This window comes from Pleurodeles waltl, chromosome 6 (genome assembly GCF_031143425.1).
Source record: "Pleurodeles waltl isolate 20211129_DDA chromosome 6, aPleWal1.hap1.20221129, whole genome shotgun sequence".
In the NCBI taxonomy this organism is placed as follows: domain Eukaryota; kingdom Metazoa; phylum Chordata; class Amphibia; order Caudata; family Salamandridae; genus Pleurodeles; species Pleurodeles waltl.
Genome location: NC_090445.1, coordinates 1,459,985,169 through 1,459,997,652, shown reverse-complemented (window position 1 = coordinate 1,459,997,652; position 12,484 = coordinate 1,459,985,169). Strand labels below are relative to the sequence as shown.

The window sequence follows — 12,484 nt, the reverse complement described above, 5'->3', positions numbered from 1 at the left end:
AAAATGAAATAAAACAGAAATGTAATGTTACCACGCAGACACTGGCTACATCATGCAGGGGCACACAATGCATGTATTGCCGTATCCTAAACAGAGTGCCCTTTATGCAGCACGTTAGATCCACTGCATTTCGTGGGAGACGGCTCCAGAAGGCACCATTGTGTTTCTTTAAAAAATGTATTTCTTAAGACACATCACGCAAACTCAAAGATATGGCACAGAATGTGAAGCTAGGAGAACTCGCGGAAAGCTTGCTGCCGCAAGCCTTTTCTTGGAACAAACGCAGGCTCCATGTCATCCCGTGCGCGCAGATTTTTGAATTAATGCCATTAATGTTAAGACGCGCTTCAATCACCTTGCTATTTTTTGCCACCTGGGTCCTTTGCGTCTGCAGCTTTTCAATATTCATTATAGCACATAAAATAGGGCGGCCTAGGAGGTCTGGAGCAGCAGCTGTCATTGGACTCTACACTGGATCGTCGTTCTGCTCCCAGGGCCTTCCCCGGGACCACAGCCCACATTTGGAAGACCAACATCTACTGTTCTGTAGACAAGAACAACAAATAGAATTATGAAGGGGTGGGCTTTTATCTAAAACCCTGCAAAAGAGAAGGTGCCAGGTCATACTAATTTATATTAAATTCACTTAGTTAATAATCCCATTTCTCTATGGTGACTTATGTTTGCACCACTCTTACTACAAATTTCATATTTTAGAGTGATACTTATTAAGAAAAAAAACTCAAAAGCAGTTAGATTGCTTTCGAGAGGAATCCTCAAGATAAACAGACAACAGAGGAGGGCGGGTGAGGGGTGCAACAGAAGAGAGGGAGGGAGGATAAGGAGTGCACAACAGAGGAGAGAGAGGGCGGGTAAGGGGTAGGGTCGGATAGAAATCATAATTAGGTAGGGTGACCAGACTTTGAGGAGCAAAAACCGGGAGAGGTCAGACATAAAAGTAGGACTAAAGACATTACCGTCACTTTTATTTCTGACCGGTCCCGTTTTTTTTGGTAGCTTTGTGAATGTGTGCCTATTTGTGTATGTGTGTATACAGTAACAGATACATTTTTTAAAATTATTTGATACTTTGTAGGCCTCTTTAATTTATGCTTCCCTAGATGAGCTGACCTTTGTCCCAAAAACCGGGACATTTATTTAATAATATGACCTCTGTCACAAAAAACGGGACATTTATTTAAAATTAGGAGCGTCGGGACACCGGGACTGTCCGGGGAAATCCGGGACGTCTGTTCACCCTACAATTAGGCCCATGCATTGCCCATAAAAGTGGCCCACATTACCGGATCCTGGCTTTCATTGATCACCATTTGTTTGTATCATTTTTTCCTAGAAAGTTTTGCTAAATTAAGCATTTTGAAGCTTATAGAGACAGTTACATTGGTGAAAACTAAAAGCACTGCAGTTTGGCCAGGCTGGTGAGGTGAAATAAAAAGCCACAAGGACCACAACCACCTGCCCGGTTAATTAACGACATGACCTGGATGATAATGTCCTGGCTGGTACGAAAATGAATAAATTCACCCAAAGCTGGCATTTTTCCCTTTGATCAGTATGTACTTTGAAAGCAAACATTCAAGTAAGTTCTAAAGGTGACTGATAGTTCAATATACACAAAGCCAAAAAAACATGTTAAAAAAGGATTATCAATTATTTTATATTGAGTCCTCGTTAATTACCATGCTCGGGCCTTTGAAGAATGTGGCTAGTTTTTCTGTGTGAAATCAGCCCCAAGGCTCTGGAGCAATTTACGTGAGCACTAGTTATATTACACACGCTCAAATGTATTTTTATTTTAGACCGTGGGAGATTAAGTGGTTTCCCCATAATCACAGGATGCTGAGCCGATGCTGGGGGTCCTACGCAGTTTACAGCCTCTATTTTATTGTCAGGGAAAAGTGGCCTCACATGAGGCCTATGCAAATGCACACCCCCTCCACCAGTGCCTGAAAGACACTGGGACCGAGGTGACAACACCTGGCTCCAAGCACGGCCTATGCATAATTCCTCCTCCCCGTCGACGATGGCCAGAATGTGCTGCCATAGCCGGAAGGGACAGGAGAAAACACTACTGCTGGGACAGATACATGGGGGACGGGGGTAAGAATGTCCCAAATGCCAGAGAAACACCTGCCCCCCAGCCTCCTTACTCGGGTAGGATAAGGTTGAGATAAAGACAAAGTAGCTTGGAAGACTGGAAGGCTCAGTGAACCATTTGACTGAGGCCCTAAAAAACCGGCCCGCAGATGACCATGGTGCCCTGGCCCATCGTCCAATGCCAGACTTTCCAATTTGACACTGGTGAGGGGTGCAACAGAGAAAGCAGAGGGAGGGCAGCAGAGTGTGGGACAACACAGAGAATGGGGGAGGGAGGGTGGAGGCAGCAGCTCAGCCAACGAGGAGAGGGAGGGTGGGGGGGGGGGCAGCAGCTCAGCCAACAAGGAGAGGGAGGGTGGGGGGGGGACAGCTCAGTCAACGAGGAGAGGGAGGGTGGGGAGCAGGTCAGACAACGCGGGGGCAGGGTGGGTGGGGAGCAGGTCAGACAACGCGGGGGCAGGGTGGGTGGGGGGCAGCTGAGACAACACGTGGAGAAGGTGGGCAGGGGCAGCTCAGACAAAACGTGGGGAGGGTGGGCGGGGGTTGGCAGCTCAGACAAAACGTGGGGAGGGTGGGCGGGGGTTGGCAGCTCAGACAAAACGTGGGGAGGGTGGGCGGGGGTTGGCAGCTCAGACAAAACGTGGGGAGGGTGGGCGGGGGTTGGCAGCTCAGACAAAACGTGGGGAGGGTGGGTGGGGGTTGGCAGCTCAGACAAAACGTGGGGAGGGTGGGCGGGGGTTGGCAGCTCAGACAAAACGTGGGGAAGGTGGGCGGGGGGCAGCTCAGACGCGTGGGGAGGGTGGGCAAGGCAGCTCAGACAACGCGTGGGAAGGGTGGGTGGGGCAGCTCAGACAACGCGTGGGGAGGGTGGGCAGGGCAGCTCAGACAATGCGTGGGGAGGGTGGGCGGGGCAGCTCAGACAACGCATGGGGAAGGTGGGCGGGGCAGCTCAGACAACGCGTGGGGAGGGTGGGCGGGGCAGCTCAGACAACGCGTGGGGAGGATGGGCGGGAATTGATTGGAAGACACACCTAGGAAGGGGGTGTGCAAGCAAAAACAACACACCTTGGGATGCCTTACAGCAGGGTGTAAGGTGGCCAAGTAAGGGGAGTAAGCGGAACACGGCACTCGCAGCCCAGACCCGCCACTTCGGATGGCAGGGCATAGGATACGCCAGGTAGAGAGTTGGGCCTGATGCAAAGAACTGTAAGTTACCCCCTGAAACAACACAAACATGGTAAAACAAACTCTATTGGAGTGAGCCCATCCAAAAAAGAAAGGTGGGACTGCCTAAAAATCGAAGGGAAAAAGGAGGCAGGACAAATGGAGGCCAGGACTTGAAGGCCCACCAGTCACTCACTGCAATTTGTGAAAAGTTAAAACTTAAATGTATTAAATGAACAATATGAATATCTTACTATCCTAAGTACAAAAGTTTTATTGTCAATGATGTGGCCTCATGCCCAAATATATCACAGCATTGGGCAGTCGCACGCTTGTCCACATTAATAAAGTGGCCAACTGTTATCCACTATATAAAATGTGTCAAAGTCTGGTTTCATGCATGTATGTCAGTATGCCGCGTAGCATGATATGTCATTTTTCAGTAATGCCAGCTCTGTAGTGTGACAAGTGCAGGTGTTAGTGCATAGGCCGCCCCCATAGGGGGCATAGAGGGCCGGCGCCTTAACGGCCGCATTGGCCCGGAAGGGACCGGTTAAACCGGTTTTGGGGAGGGCGCGCACCAAGTAGGAAGCAACACACCCCCACCCCTGTGGAGGCCAACAGGTAGAGCAGGTCAGTTTGGAATGACCAATTGGGGGGGTTTGCTGTGCTTCAAACCCCCCAATAGAATCGAAGTATGTGGGATCAGGGGACGAAGGAATGGGATTTAAAGCACGTGATCCTAATGTCGCTCAAGTCGGGATCAGGACAACGCGCTTGCTGCACTGCTGCAGGAAGAAAATATCACCCTCCCACCCTAACGAGAATGCATCCAGTCGCAATGCCGGACAGACAAAAAAGGCAAACAGGAAGTTAACAAGGTTTTACCAAATAATTGATAATATTTTCTTCCTGCAGCAGTGCAGCGAGCGCGTTGTCCTGATCCCGACTTGAGTGACATTCGGATCACGTGCTTTAAATCCCATTCCTTCGTCCCCTGATTCCACATACTTCGATTCTACTGGGGGGTTTGAAGCACAGCAAATCCCCCCCCCCCCCCAAATTGGTCATTCCAAACTGACCTGCCCTACCTGTTGGCCTCCACAGGGGGTGGGGTGCGTTGCCACCTACTTGGTGCGCGCCCTCCCCAAAACCGGTTTAACCGGTCCCTTCCGGGCCAAGGCGCCGTTAAGGCACCGGCCCTCTATGCCCCCTACGGGGGCGGCCTAAGCACATACATGGGGGACGGAGGTAAGAACGGCCCAAAGGCCAGAGAAACACCTGCCCCCCAGCCTCCTTACTCGGGTGGGGGAAGGGTAAGGTTGAGCTAAAGACAAAGTAGCTAGGAAGACTGGAAGGCTCAGTGAACCATTTGACTGAGGCCCTAAAAAAACGGCCCACAGGTGACCATGAGGCCCTGGCCCATTGTCCAATGCCAGACTTTCTAATCTGCCACCGGTGAGGGGTGCAACAGAGGAAGCAGGAGGAGGGTGGCAGAGTGTGGGACAACACAGAGATTGGGGGTGGGGGCAGCAGCTCTGCCAACGAGGAGAGAGTGGGGGGGCAGGACAGACAACGCGGGGGCAGGGTGGGTGGGGGGGCAGGTCAGCCAACGCGTAGGGAGGATGGGCGGGGGGCAGCTCAGACAACGCGTGTGGGCAGCTCAGACAACGCGTGGGGAGCGTCGGCAACTCAGACAAAGCATGGGGAGGGTGGGCGGGGGCAGCTCAGACAAAGCATGGGGAGGGTGGGCGGGGGCAGCTCAGACAAAGCATGGGGAGGGTGGGCGGGGGCAGCTCAGACAAAGCATGGCGAGGGTGGGCGGGGGCAGCTCAGACAAAGCATGGGGAGGGTGGGCGGGGGCAGCTCAGACAAAGCATGGGGAGGGTGGGCGGGGGCAGCTCAGAACGCGTGGGGAGGGTGGGCGGGGGCAGCTCAGACAACGCGTGGGGAGGGTGGGCGGGGGCAGCTCAGACAACGCGTGGGGAGGGTGGGCGGGGGCAGCTCAGACAACGCGTGGGGAGGGTGGGCGGGGGCAGCTCAGACAACGCGTGGGGAGGGTGGGCGGGGGCAGCTCAGACAACGCGTGGGGAGGGTGGGCGGGGGCAGCTCAGACAACGCGTGGGGAGGGTGGGCGGGGGCAGCTCAGACAACGCGGGGGAGGGTGGGCGGGGGCAGCTCAGACAACGCGGGGGAGGGTGGGCGGGGGCAGCTCAGACAACGCGGGGAGGGTGGGCGGGGGCAGCTCAGACAACGCGGGGGGAGGGTGGGCGGGGGCAGCTCAGACAACGCGGGGGGAGGGTGGGCGGGGGCAGCTCAGACAACGCGGGGGAGGGTGGGCGGGGGCAGCTCAGACAACGCGGGGGAGGGTGGGCGGGGGCAGCTCAGACAACGCGGGGGAGGGTGGGCGGGGGCAGCTCAGACAACGCGGGGGGAGGGTGGGCGGGGGCAGCTCAGACAACGCGGGGGGAGGGTGGGCGGGGGCAGCTCAGACAACGCGGGGGGAGGGTGGGCGGGGGCAGCTCAGACAACGCGGGGGGAGGGTGGGCGGGGGCAGCTCAGACAACGCGGGGGGAGGGTGGGCGGGGGCAGCTCAGACAACGCGGGGGGAGGGTGGGCGGGGGCAGCTCAGACAACGCGGGGGGGAGGGTGGGCGGGGGCAGCTCAGACAACGCGGGGGGGAGGGTGGGCGGGGGCAGCTCAGACAACGCGGGGGGAGGGTGGGCGGGGGCAGCTCAGACAACGCGGGGGGAGGGTGGGCGGGGGCAGCTCAGACAACGCAGGGGGGAGGGTGGGCGGGGGCAGCTCAGACAACGCAGGGGGGAGGGTGGGCGGGGGCAGCTCAGACAACGCGGGGGGAGGGTGGGCGGGGTCAGCTCAGACAACGCGGGGGGGAGGGTGGGCGGGGTCAGCTCAGACAACGCGGGGGGGAGGGTGGGCGGGCTCAGCTCAGACAACGCGGGGGGAGGGTGGGCGGTGTCAGCTCAGACAACGCGGGGGGGAGGGTGGGCGGGGTCAGCTCAGACAACGCGGGGGGGAGGGTGGGCGGGGTCAGCTCAGACAACGCCGTGGGGAGGGTGGGCGGGGGCAGCTCAGACAACGCGTGGGGAGGGTGGGCGGGGGCAGCTCAGACAACGCTTGGGGAGGGTGGGCGGGGGCAGCTCAGAACGCGTGGGGAGGGTGGGCGGGGGCAGCTCAGACAACGCGTGGGGAGGGTGGGCGGGGGCAGCTCAGACAACGCGTGGGGAGGGTGGGCGGGGGCAGCTCAGACAACGCGTGGGGAGGGTGGGCGGGGGCAGCTCAGACAACGCGTGGGGAGGGTGGGCGGGGGCAGCTCAGACAACGCGTGGGGAGGGTGGGCGGGGGCAGCTCAGACAACGCGTGGGGAGGGTGGGCGGGGGCAGCTCAGACAACGCGGGGGAGGGTGGGCGGGGGCAGCTCAGACAACGCGGGGGAGGGTGGGCGGGGGCAGCTCAGACAACGCGGGGAGGGTGGGCGGGGGCAGCTCAGACAACGCGGGGGAGGGTGGGCGGGGGCAGCTCAGACAACGCGGGGGAGGGTGGGCGGGGGCAGCTCAGACAACGCGGGGGGAGGGTGGGCGGGGGCAGCTCAGACAACGCGGGGGAGGGTGTGCGGGGGCAGCTCAGACAACGCGGGGGGAGGGTGGGCGGGGGCAGCTCAGACAACGCGGGGGGAGGGTGGGCGGGGGCAGCTCAGACAACGCGGGGGAGGGTGGGCGGGGGCAGCTCAGACAACGCGGGGGAGGGTGGGCGGGGGCAGCTCAGACAACGCGGGGGAGGGTGGGTGGGGGCAGCTCAGACAACGCGGGGGAGGGTGGGTGGGGGCAGCTCAGACAACGCGGGGGAGGGTGGGTGGGGGCAGCTCAGACAACGCGGGGGAGGGTGGGTGGGGGCAGCTCAGACAACGCGGGGGAGGGTGGGCGGGGGCAGCTCAGACAACGCAGGGGAGGGTGGGCGGGGGCAGCTCAGACAACGCGGGAGAGGGTGGGGGAGGGTGGGCGGGGGCAGCTCAGACAACGCGGGGGAGGGTGGGCGGGGGCAGCTCAGACAACGCGGGGGAGGGTGGGCGGGGGCAGCTCAGACAACGCGGGGGGAGGGTGGGCGGGGGCAGCTCAGACAACGCGGGGGGAGGGTGGGCGGGGGCAGCTCAGACAACGCGGGGGGAGGGTGGGCGGGGGCAGCTCAGACAACGCGGGGGGAGGGTGGGCGGGGGCAGCTCAGACAACGCGGGGGGAGGGTGGGCGGGGGCAGCTCAGACAACGCGGGGGGAGGGTGGGCGGGGGCAGCTCAGACAACGCGGGGGGAGGGTGGGCGGGGGCAGCTCAGACAACGCGGGGGAAGGGTGGGCGGGGGCAGCTCAGACAACGCGGGGGGAGGGTGGGCGGGGGCAGCTCAGACAACGCGGGGGGAGGGTGGGCGGGGGCAGCTCAGACAACGCGGGGGGAGGGTGGGCGGGGGCAGCTCAGACAACGCGGGGGGAGGGTGGGCGGGGGCAGCTCAGACAACGCGGGGGGGAGGGTGGGCGGGGTCAGCTCAGACAACGCGGGGGGAGGGTGGGCGGGGTCAGCTCAGACAACGCGGGGGGGAGGGTGGGCGGGGGAAGCTCAGACAACGCGTGGGGAGGGTGGGCGGGGGAAGCTCAGACAACGCGTGGGGAGGGTGGGCAGGGAAAGATCAGACAACGCGTGTGGAGGGTGGGCGGGGGAAGCTCAGACAACGCGTGTGGAGGGTGGGCGGGGGAAGCTCAGACAACGCGTGGGGAGGGTGGGTGGGGGAAAGCTCAGACAACGCGTGGGGAGGGTGGGCGGGGGAAAGCTCAGACAACGCGTGGGGAGGGTGGGCGGGGGAAAGCTCAGACAACGCGTGGGGAGGGTGGGCGGGGGAAAGCTCAGACAACGCGTGGGGAGGGTGGGCGGGGGAAAGCTCAGACAACGCGTGGGGAGGGTGGGCGGGGGAAAGCTCAGACAACGCGTGGGGAGGGTGGGCGGGGGAAAGCTCAGACAACGCGTGGGGAGGGTGGGCGGGGGAAGCTCAGACAACCCAGAGGGGGAGGGTGGGCAGCAGGGCAGCTCAGACAACCCAGGGGGAGGGAGGGCAGCAGGGCAGCTCAGACAACCCAGGGGGAGGGAGGGCGGGGGGGTTTAGCTCAGACAACCTAGGGGAGGGAGGGCGGGGGTTTAGCTCAGACAACCTATGGGAGCGAGGGCGGGGGTTTAGCTCAGACAACCTAGGGGAGGGAGGGCGGGGGTTTAGCTCAGACAACCCAGGGGGAGGGCAGCTCAGACAACCCAGGCGGAGGGCGTGCGGGGGGGCAGCTCAGACAACCCAGGGGGAGGGGGGCGGGCAGGTCAGACAACCCAGGGGGAGGGCGGGCGGGGGGGCAGGTCAGACAACCCAGGGGGAGGGCGGGCGGGGGGCAGCTCAGACAACCCAGGGGGAGGGAGGGCAGGGGGCAGCTCAGACAACCCGGGGGGAGGGTGGGCAGAGGGGCAACTCAGACAATCCGGGGGGAGGGCGGGCGGAGGGGCAACTCAGACAACCCAGGGGGAGGGCAGGCGGGGGGGCAGCTCAGACAACCCAGGGGGAGGGCAGGCAGGGGGGCAGCTCAGGCAACCTAGGGGGAGGGCGGGCAGGGGGCAGCTCAGACAACCCAGGGGGAGGGTGGGTGGGGGGCAGCTCTGACAACCCCTGGCGGGGGCAGCTCTGACAACCCCTGGGGGGGGGCAGCTCAGACAACCCCTGGGGGGGGGCAGCTCAGACAACCTCTGGGGGGGGGCAGCTCAGACAACCCAGGGATGGGGCAGCTTAGACAACTGGGGGAGGGAGGGTGGAAGGGCAGCTGGGACAACCAGGGTGGAGGCTGCATGGGGGGGCAGCTCAGACAACCCGGGGGTGGGTGGGCCGGAGCAGCTCAGACAACCCGGGGACGGGTGGGCGGGAGCAGCTCAGACAATCTGGAGGGAGAGTGGGGAGAGGGTAGCTCAGACAACCCAGGCGGGAGGGTGGGGGGGAGGCTTGGACAACATTTCGTGACAACACTGACAATGGAGGGAGGGCAGTTGGAGGCGACACGGCAATCAGCTGAGGTTTGGTGACTAAAGAAACATGGAGGACAACTAAGTATATAAGGGAGGCGGCTGAAACAATGCACTGTTGTAAATTGCTTAATCAGAAATAAAAAAGTAGCACCAAAAATAGAAAGAGTGGAAGGGCACAAGTTAAGTGCTCATGCTACTATGGAGGGGCAAACTCTCAAAAAGGAACGAAAACGACAGCAGCTGACCAACAAGAAGCAAGCAAATGAGTGACAATGAAGCTAACTAATGATACACAAGGAAAGGCCTTCTAAGCCCATGGTTAGATAACAATACGTCTCGCAAAAGACAGCACATGCGCTGTCCTATGCGAGCCCTACAAAGTCATACTGAAACCAACACAGCCCAAAGATGCCTTTGCATTTAAACCAATCTCATCTCTTTTTGATGTTTGTGTATACGCAATAGCATCTGTTGGGTCGATAATCCCCTGATAAGTGCAATGCCAAGGCTGCCGTATCTGAATATTTTTAATCCTGAAAATAACAGTACTTTACTAACTGTCATGGATTACCCAGCGCTGATTGCACACAGCATAATTACAGTTAGAGATTGAAAATGTTTCATTTAATCAACAAAACCAAAAAAAGAAACTCTTTCCAAAACACTTTAGAAGGCTAAAAGGCAAGACTGCATGTCATGATGCAAGTAACAAGGCTATGGGATTATGATATGTTAGAGATTTTAAGCTTTCTGGGTCATTTTAGCTGCATGATGAAGTAGAGAAAAATTCTTCAGTCAGGTGGCATTGGCCATGAGGTCACATTAGCAAATACCATCTCATCTGCACCCATGCAAATAGCAATAGAGGGACCAAGCATCAGTATCACTACACTACACATGCAGTATTTGGAAGTGTTGCCACTAACAGAATAGGATGATACATTCAGATCAATATTGTGACTGTGGATCCACACATGAAGAATCCCAATTAACCTAAATTTCAACAACTAGTGCCCCAGACGCAGTAGAGAAAGACATAGCAGTTAATGTCCATTGGTGAAAATACCACAACTCTATAGGGATGACTGTCATGTTCCTCATATGCCCTCTGCCTCCATACACACATTCCTTTTCAGTTTTTTTCCCTAGCCCTTAGTCTCCCCTGATTCACCTACTAACGGCCTGTGTTCAGGTCCCACCACTCTGCTGCTCAGAACCAGTGAGCTGGGGAAGTCTGACATATCACCCATACTGTTCGACCTGTCAGCCTTAGAGTGGTCTTCTCTCAAACGTTTTGCTTTACGCCTCAATTTTTTTTTGCTAAACTTGTTTTTGTTGTCTTTAGGAGTCTTTGCACTTTACCACTCCTATTGGCTTACACCCACTTGGCACATTTAATTTACTTCGCATTGCATGCCTTCTTGTATAGCATTCTTGAAGATGACGCAGAACTTTGCAGTGCAAGCCCTGTCGACGGCCTCTTTGGAACTGCTACTGCACAATGCGTCTTTGACGCAGGACCTCGCATCACCACCTGCAGCCCATCAGAACTGCCACTGTGAAATACTTCCTTGACGAGGGATCTCGAAACACTTCGCAACAGACATTTAAGTTACTTTGCTCAGTGGGCCTAACCTAGTCCCTGTGTCAAATCTGGGCAGCTCACATAAGCCCATGCTCGATTGTGGCTGACCTGGAACTCGTGACTTTATCCGGGTTTGGCACAACCAGATAACCACAGATGGTGCTTTGTGCGTCTAGGTACTATTTCCACTGACATTAAAAAAAATTGCATAGCCCCAGTTCTATCAAATGGATTTTTGTCATTTTGGTTTCACATAATTTATTACATTGCTTTTTGTATTGGTGTGGGATTTTTCTTGTGTTGTTTTTTCACTTTATTACTGTTTGAAGTGCTGCATAAATACTTTACACCTGGCCTCTAAGTTAAGCCTGACTGCTTTTTGCAAAGCTACCAGATGGTTACGCACAGGTTAAGTTGGGGTTTGCTTGTGTTTCACCCTAACAGAAATTGTGGTTGCTGATTGATTAGGGCTCCACTTCCTCAACCAGTAACCCAATTTCCTACACCTACCCATCATTCACAATTCCTGTTTCAGTCTCTGGCCAGCCAAAGTCTGTATCTGTGTGATCCTCCCACCACTCTCTAACCACTGACCTGGCTCTCCCCACTCTCCCATAGATCCAAATGTCCTGTCATTAAATAAGATGTACTACAACCAGCACACACTAGGGCCACATTGAGACTCTGAGCTCCGCTACACCTACAGTAAGGCTGCATCTACCTCACAAAAGCACCCAGTCTTGCTCTTCTGGACTGATAACATATTCATTGGGTTTCATTTAATACTTGTCATAACTAAGTATTAGCTACTTCTCCAAAGAAACTTAAAGTAAATTGTAAGCATTGCTCACACAGGACAGTCCCATATGCAACAAAACACAGTAGACAGAAGATCTCACACACATCGATTAAAACACACATTTGTTGATTCGCATTGCCCCAGCGGCAACAATCACCATGAAATTTCACACAGATATCCAAAAGAAGACCTTTTATGCACCCAACACAGGTGAAGTATGCCACTAAGCTATCTATCAAGTGGCTCCTAAAAACTGTTATGAGTAGTAAAAGGCACACAACAGGGGGCCATAAAATTACACAATAAATGCACACAACCCCACAGATATGCCACATGTCTGGTTGTCCCCATGTTCACAACTATTTTTCCCACCATTATACACCACACTCTAGCATCCAAAAGAATAAATTAGACAAACCAAACATACAACACAGCCCAGGTAAACTATATAGTAGGTTACTACATTAATCAACACTACTCTCAAGCAAGCAACATCACACAGAGACAAATTCCCATCGACCAAGTAACAGGCAGGTCACTTAACATAGGAAAAGCATAACGGGCCCTCTCATCTTAGCCGCTAAAATACTCAAACCATAAACCTAAAGGCCAATGAGTTGAATATAAGCACCCAACTGAGAACAGAATCAGAACACAATACAGTAACACTTTTTACCAAAGAGTGACATTATAGAAAGTGGTACCTCAAATCTATCATGCACCTGACAATGAGAGGGCCTATTTTCCAATTTACACCAGA

General features: G+C 56.7%; 1 protein-coding gene across 28 annotated transcripts in view; it reads right to left on the bottom strand.

The window, feature by feature from the left end:
• Positions 1-12,484, bottom strand: part of ANK3 (ankyrin 3) — a 1,678,649-nt gene that overhangs the window by 865,757 nt on the left and 800,408 nt on the right. The gene's annotated exons all lie outside the window — the stretch shown is intronic.